General features: G+C 43.1%; 1 long non-coding RNA gene across 1 annotated transcript in view; it reads right to left on the bottom strand.

Moving 5' to 3' along the window:
* Positions 1-4790, bottom strand: part of LOC119472301 — an 11821-nt gene extending 7031 nt beyond the window's left edge. Inside the window, exon 1 of the long non-coding RNA XR_005201432.1 lies at positions 2909-4790. This is a non-coding gene — a long non-coding RNA (uncharacterized LOC119472301). The remainder of the gene's footprint in view (positions 1-2908) is intronic.
* Between the last annotated feature and the right edge of the window lie 2983 nt (positions 4791-7773).

The following is a 7773-nucleotide window of genomic DNA, read 5'->3' as shown; positions in this document are numbered from 1 at the left end:
AAAAAAAAAAAAAAAAAAAAACCTTGTTACTCCCCACATGCCATTCCATGCCTTTTATGCCCCTGCTCTTCTGGCCCCTGCATCTGAAATGCCCTTGCCCTGTTCTCCACCCTCAAATTTTTTTTTTTTTAAGGTGGATTCTCGCTCCGTCACCCAGGCTGGAGTGCAATGGTGTGATCTCGGCTCACTGCAACCTCTGCCTCCCAGGTTCAAGCGATTCTCATGCCTCAGCCTCCCCAGTACTGGGATTACAAGTGTGTGCCACCATACCCGGCTAATTTTTTAATTAATTTATTTATTTTAGTAGAGACAGAGTTTCATCATGTTGGCCAGGCTGGTATCAAACTCCTGACCTCTTCTTTTTTCTTTCTTTCTTTCTTTTATTTTTTCTAAGATCGGGTTTCACTGTCACCTGGGCTGGAGTACGGTGATGCCATCAAGACTCACTCAGGCTCAGCCTCATAGAATCAAGGGATCCTCCCAACTCAGCCTCCAGAGTAGCTGGGACTACAGGTATGCATCACCACACCCAGCTAATTTTTGTATTTTTTGTAGAGACCAGGTTTCATCATGTTGCCCTGGCCGGTCTCAAACTCCTAACTTTGTCAAGCGACCCGCCCGCCTCGGCCTCCCAAAGTGCTGGGATTACAGGCGTAAGCAACCTTGCCTGGCAGCTTATTCACATCCCGTAGCAGGTCCAGACGTCGTCTTCTCAGAAGCCCTTCCTGTTCCAGCAAGCTAGGTCTGAGTTCTCTTTCCAGAAGCTACCCTAAGCCCCAGAGCTACCAAATTTGGAGATCTGGAGGATTTGCATATTTGTTGAAAAGGGCCTCGTCTTCCTGTCTATGTAACCAGAATACCCAGCACACTACAGAGGCTGAAGCAGAGCTACTTTTCTTTACTGGTTGTTGGGTTTGCCCTTCTCCAGACCAGCGGAGGTTAGAAGCTGAAAATCGACGGAGCTCCCCATTGTCTATGACAGAAAGACATCCAATGCCCCACCTGATCCCCCTGATTTTCACATTATTTTGTTCCCCAAAAATCCTGCATTGATAAGTGGATGGACCAAAACCAAACACAACCAAATCAAAATGCTCTTTGATTTTCCAGGGCCATAAAACCCGAAAATACCACATCTGACCAGCAGATGGTGCTCGTGAACCAATGAGGTAAAATGTTCGGTTCCTCACTGTGTGAGAATGAGTCAAATGAGGGGAAAAGCCGATAGATAGGCTTTTGGTGAATGCTTAAAACAGTATACAATTCACGTGAGTCACTAAAAATAACAGACTGTCCCTATCAGGATCCAAAACAAAGAAGGTCTAGCGGGTCTGCCGAGTCCCACCCACCTCTTCCCTAAGGGTTAGAGTTCCAGCAGCCGCCTTCCTCCCCGTTCTGGCTTGCAAGTTCAGCGCTTCCTCCGCATCTTAAACGTCCCTCCCCTTGCTCAGTAAGCCTTGGAGGAAATTTAAAGTGATTTGTATTCTGTGACTTTCAGACTGTGAATTACCAGATAACTAATTCATGAACCAGAATATTGCATAAACTTCCGGGTTTTTGATTATTCCAATTATTTTCTTTAAAGATTCTGGAATGCCTTTACCTTGAATCCGTTGTTAATGAAAAGCAAGCATTACTCTGGCACCTCAAGAAATCTAGCCCCGTGTTCAATAGCTTTTCTATGGGCAAAGGATGAGAACAGCTGGCTTTTATTATTCCTACACGGTGCTAAATGTGGCACCGTATTCAATTCTCCAACGGCTTTAGCTATGCCTCTATTTCCTCTTCCACACAATGGTGTTAACAAAAGAGACTTAGAGTGGATCTACTTGCTCAAAGTCGCAGTTACATGTTGTCAAACCCAGGCTAATTCCAGAGCTCAACCCTCACTTTCTCAGCAAGGCGTTTCCTGTCCCAAACTGAAACAGTGCAAGTCCCTTCCTCTGCTGTGTCCTCCTACCACTTTCTCACCATCTAAGGAAGAATATTTCATTTGTTTTGTTTGTTGCTGTATTCCAGCACCTACAACAGTGCCTGGCACATAGTAAGTGCTCAATAAATATTTGTTGAATATTTACTTCCATCTCTGTCAACTTGTATAATCAGATCAGTGAATCCCACTTTGGGGTGCTGACACCCCAGATTTCTGACCAAGGACAATAAAGGGCCACACAACAGACTGACAAGTAGTGATTTTGCCAAGTAGTTGCCTGCCAAGTATTATCTAGAGAGAGAGAGAGACTGCTTCTCTCTGGACACCCAGCCACTGACGCTGTGCCGCAGCTGAGTGAATACCACCATGTGTGACAGCCATTGTTAAATGGTCTACAGGCATCGTGTCTAATTCCAGCAATGTCTCTGCATGTTACAAACGAGGCTCAGAGTGTCTAATAATTTGTCCAAAGTCACCTAGCTAGGAGATGGGACCTTACTGAATGTGTGGCTGACTGCTGAGGTCCAGGGGTAGTAATAAAGGGATGTTGTGTGGTCCATAGGATTGACGAACAGATATAACCTGGACATCTTAACAGAGGGCAACATGAAGGGTAACTGGGTCCAAGGACCAGATGGGATTGCAGATCTCAGTGGATACCTGCATGGGAGACAGAGATGATGAGGGTACCCAAGCCTCGCCAGATGCCAAAGCTTTGACCAGAATCCTGGAGCACTTAGGCATCACCATTCATTTATCTATTCATTTGTTTATTTATTCAACAGGTATTCACTGAGTTCCCACTGTGTGCCAGGATTTTTTTCCAGGTGCTAAAGATATAGCAGTAAACAAAACAGACAAGAATCCCTGCTGTCAAGGAGTTTACAGTCTAGCAGAGAGAGGTCATATATGTAAGTATTGGAATAGATAAGAGAGAATGGGACAGGGCACGGAGATTTTAAGTAAATTACGTACCATTTGAATAGACTGGAAGGAGTTGACGGAGTTTGCCTGTGGTTATCTGTGGAACAGCATAGCAGGTGAAAAGAGCAATCAGGACAAACGCATGTTACTGGGTGGGGGGGGAACTGCTTGGTGAAATCATTCTCCCCTAAGACATAGCATGCCTGGTGTCTTCCAGGAATAAGACGTCGATCACCACCTGCGGAGGTCTGTCCTGCAGACCCTGACGCAATGACGGATGAATAAATGCACTCTCACACCTATTTCAGTGATTCAAGTGGGCTAGGGATGGTTGTTGGCTGCTTTCAGGGGGCAACTGCAGCCAATTGACCAAGACTCCCTCCACATACTCACATTTATTCAGTATAAATTTCACAACAGAGGTTCTAAGTTAACACGCTTGTGGGTAATTAACATGGTTAAAAGAGCTTTTATGAATGGTAAAAGCTTTAGGTTCAGGGGTCCAGAATAAACACTATTAATGGGTAATTCCCTTGACCTCCCCGTGAGAGGGCCATCCAGCACAAAGTTTACATAAGCAAACAAATTAGAGACAAAGTAATGTGGGGTAAACAGATTTAAACTGGGAAAGCCTTTTATCATCCCTATCTTTTCCCTAACATAATGGACCAGCCACCTTCGGCCTGGCCCAATAAAACCTTTCAGACTTCCAAAAGGTTTGAGACTATAATCTATAACTTTCTCTAGTATTTCCCTAATATTTTGCCAGCCATCCTGAGTGAATATCAACAAGGAACAATAAGGGACCTGGTATGGCTGGAGCAGAGAGAAGGGCAGGGAGAAGGAGTGAGAGCAAGACAGTAGGAGATGAGTCAGACAGGGACTGAGGACAGATCCCAGCAGGGCTTGCAGGCTCCTGTCAGAGCTTCAGGTTTTACTCACAGGAAAAGGAGGAGCAAGAATCTTGAAATGATCGAGTCTACCCAAAATAAACCATGATGACATTTTTTTTACTATCAGGTGGAATTGGGGTTTAAAATAGAGATTTCTGGGCAGGTATGGTGGCTCATACCTGCAATCCCAGCACTTTGAGAGGCCAAGATGGAAGGATCCCTTGAAGCCAAGAGTTCAAGGCCAGCCAAAGCAACACAGCAATATCCTATGTCTACAAAGAATTTAAAAATTAGCCAGGAGTGGTGGTATGTGCCTGTAGTCCCAGCTACTCAGGAGGCTGAGATAATTCAAGCCTGCAGTGAGCTATGATCACATCACTGCAACTCCAGCTTGGGCAACAGAGTGAGACCCTAGCTCTACAAAATAAATAAAAGTGACTCCTGAGATATGGAAAGCAAAAGCAACATTTTTGAGATGTTGAAACTGAAGCCTATGAAATTCTATCTACCACATACATAAAGGTAATATTTTACTTTTATTTTGAAAAATGGCTAGGAGGGAAGAAAATCTTTCCTCCTACAAAATCCACACATGGCTTTGATAGGCAATTCTAATAAGCTTGTTAGTCACAGTGTTCACTAAATAGCTTTTTGTTGTTGGGTTGTTTGAGTTTTTGTTTTGTTGCAATTTCATAAATTTAGCACCACTCTGGGAGGCTGGCACCAACACATGATAAAAACATTGACTTAAGTTTCTTTCCTCATGCTTTTGCAAAGTTTAATAGTTTGGAATGGATACCAAATGAGTAATTAATGGATAAGTGGGAATCTCCCTCTCTGAAGAAGAAAATGTACATGCCTGTCATTTTGTAACAAACGAACATGGATATTAATCACGGAGAAAAACATATTGCTATGTGGCTGCTTGTCTAGACCACTGGGTCTCACCACCTCTTGAGGTGGTATTGGATCACTTGAGCCCAGGAGTTCAAAACCAGCCTGGGCAACATGTGAAGCCCCATCTCTTAAAAAAAAATAAATAAATAAAACTGTTTTGTTTTTAATTAGCCAGGCATAGTGGTGTGCACCTGTGGTCCCAGCTACTCAGAAGGCTGAGGCAGGAAGAATGTTTGAGTCCAGGAGTTTGAGACTGTAGTGAACCATGATCATGCTACTGCACTCTAGCTGGGTCACAGAGTGAGACCCTCTTCCCCACCCCTCCCCGCCAAAAAAGAGTTGGTATTGAATGAATGGTGTGTGGCTGTAGTCAGACAAACTTAGTGAGAAGATGAGGAAGGCATGAAAAACCAGTAAGCAAAAATAATGGTAAAATATATTGGTCCACTATATCATTGCTGACTAAAAAAAATCGTAATTTAGTGTTTACAAAGTGGAAGTAAAATTGTATATAACACTACACAGAAAACTAGGAAGGAAACATTCAGAGAACAGTGGAAGCTTGCTGAGGTCCTTGTGTCCAAGAGAACAGACAGGCCTGGCTCTAATATATCTTTGGGACCCAAGACAAAGGAACAAAATGGAAGCCCAAATATGAAATGCATAAGTAAGTCAGGCTAACACCTTTAAATACAGTCTATCCTCCTACCTAGACAAATATATAACAACCTGGAAGACCAGATTTGAATTTCAAATGCTCGGATTCCTTAGGATTCCGTGCTGTTGGTGTGGGGAGAATCAGCCCATGGACACAACCCACTCCTCCTCCCCTGGCTTCATGCTGCACCACCAAGGGACTATGGACACTGGGCCTGGACATCAAGCCTTGTCCATAACCTCTGCAAACAGCCATTATTTGACCATCTTTCAGACCAAGAAATGAACTCATGAGATGGGGAAACAAGGCCAGAAGCCCCTGCAGCCCCTGGAGACTCAGGAGTGTCTGGGCCAGGCATTCTGGAGTACTGTGCACTGCGGGCATGGTCTAGAGAAGGGAGGCAGGTGTGAGCCAGTGAGCATGCCCCCTGGCTCCAAGGATTCTTCACCTCATGGAAAAGGTGGAGAATGTCTTCTCATCAAGGCTCAGCTGCTGGGGAGTTTAACAGAAGTAGGTAGTCAAGTCCATGGCAGCACCAGAAGGAGCCCCCACTGGTGTCATAGAGTTCTCAGAGCCTCAGGGCTGGAAGGACTCAGTCCACCTCTTCAGCTTTTCCTTGACTCTTTGGGGGCCAAGAAGATCTAACATATTCCAGCAAACCTAGACCAACAGTTCCCTTGAGGTCCAAGAATCTCCTTAGAATCCTTCACATTCATAATCTTGCCCTGGGGCTTTCCAGACCTCCAGCCAGCACCCTAAGATCCTGCTCACCTGCCAGTCCTACGCATCGAGAGATGGCTCAAGAGAGGTGGGCGGAGGCTAACATTCAGAATGGAGGGAAAGCAAAAGTAATGGTTGCCCATCATCCCAGAATGCCCTAGCCACTTTATATTTATTGAAAGCAGGGCCATGTGTTTTGACTCATGCCTTGAAGTGATGGAACCTACCCAAAATAAATCAAATAATCCCAGTGCTTTGGGAGGCTGAGGCCAAGAGTTTGAGACTTGTCTGGGCAACACAGAAAGACTCCATCTCTACAGAAAAATTAGGGGGCGTGGTGGAACATGCCTGTCATCTCAGTACTTGGGAGGCTGAGGCTAGCTGATTGCTTGAATACAGGAGTTTGAGGCTGCAGTGAGCTATGATCGCACTACTGCACTTCAAAGTCTAGGTGACAGAGTGAGACTGTGCCTCTAAAGATAGATAGATAGATAGATAGATAGATAGATAGATAGATAGATAGATAGACAGATAGACAGACAGACAGACAGATAGATAGATAGATAGATAGATAGATAGATAGATAGATAGATAGATAGATAGGCAGGCCAGCAGGTGGGCAGGCAGGGCGTGGTGGTTCATGCCTGTAATCCCAGCTCTTTGGAAAGCCAAGGTGGGAGAATCACTTGATTCTAGGAGCTCAAGATCAGCCTGGGCAACATAGGGAGACTCCATTTCTATTTTTTAAAAAGTTTTTAAAATTTTAAATAAATAAATGTAATATATATTTAACAAATACAGAGACTATAGAAATTTAAACATCTGGTCCTTCTACCCTTCTAATTGAGGTGGGAGGATTGCCTGAGCCCAGGAGTTTGAGACCAGCCTGGGTAACAAAGGGAGTCCCTGTCTCTATTTTTTTTAAAGTTCTTAAAATTTTAACTAAATAAATGCAATATATATTGATATGATTTAAAAGACACGGAGATTATAAAAATTTAAATAGCCGATCCTTCCACCCTTTCAACCCCATTCCCCTGAAATAACAAATGTTAATGATCGGGAATGTTTCAGTCCATAACTTTAAAAAAAAAATGCACAAATTCTTCATATGACCTTTTTTTTTTCATTCAAAGGGTCCATTTTTTTCTCATATCTTATTATGTGAAGTAAATGTTTTCTTTAAAATGATTTTCTTGTAGAAAAAATTTTTTGTGAATTTTTCATTATCTCTGTTGCATTTTCTTCTACTTATTCCATCTTTCATGCATCTAGCATGTTGTCTTGCATGCTACAAATGCAAATGTTTACTGAAGGAAGACATAAATAAGTATAATACATACCTGTCAATTTTTAAATACTGAGTTAGAGAATAAAGCTGATTGTGAGGCTAACGTTTAATTTTCTGAGACATAAAGCTCTGGTTTAATGAATCGATATTAATAGAATATAGTAATTGTAGTAATTCAGTACTGATTAAGAGTAACCTATTAGATATCTTTCTCTTGCAAGTGAAATCTGTTTAAATACTTCTATGTAATTACAAAGTTAAATATTCATATGAAATATCTCCAATAATAAAGGTAAATACCTTTCAAATGGTAGCGTTCCTACTTAAAAATCACAAGCAGCCGGGCGCGGTGGCTCAAGCCTGTAATCCCAGCACTTTGGGAGGCCGAGGCGGGTGGATCACGAGGTCAAGAGATCGAGACCATCCTGGTCAACACGGTGAAACCCCGTCTCTACTA

Source organism: Cebus imitator, unplaced genomic scaffold (genome assembly GCF_001604975.1).
Source record: "Cebus imitator isolate Cc_AM_T3 unplaced genomic scaffold, Cebus_imitator-1.0 Scaffold5, whole genome shotgun sequence".
Taxonomy (NCBI): domain Eukaryota; kingdom Metazoa; phylum Chordata; class Mammalia; order Primates; family Cebidae; genus Cebus; species Cebus imitator.
Note: the sequence above shows the minus strand (reverse complement) of the source record. Positions and strands in the feature narration are given on the sequence as shown.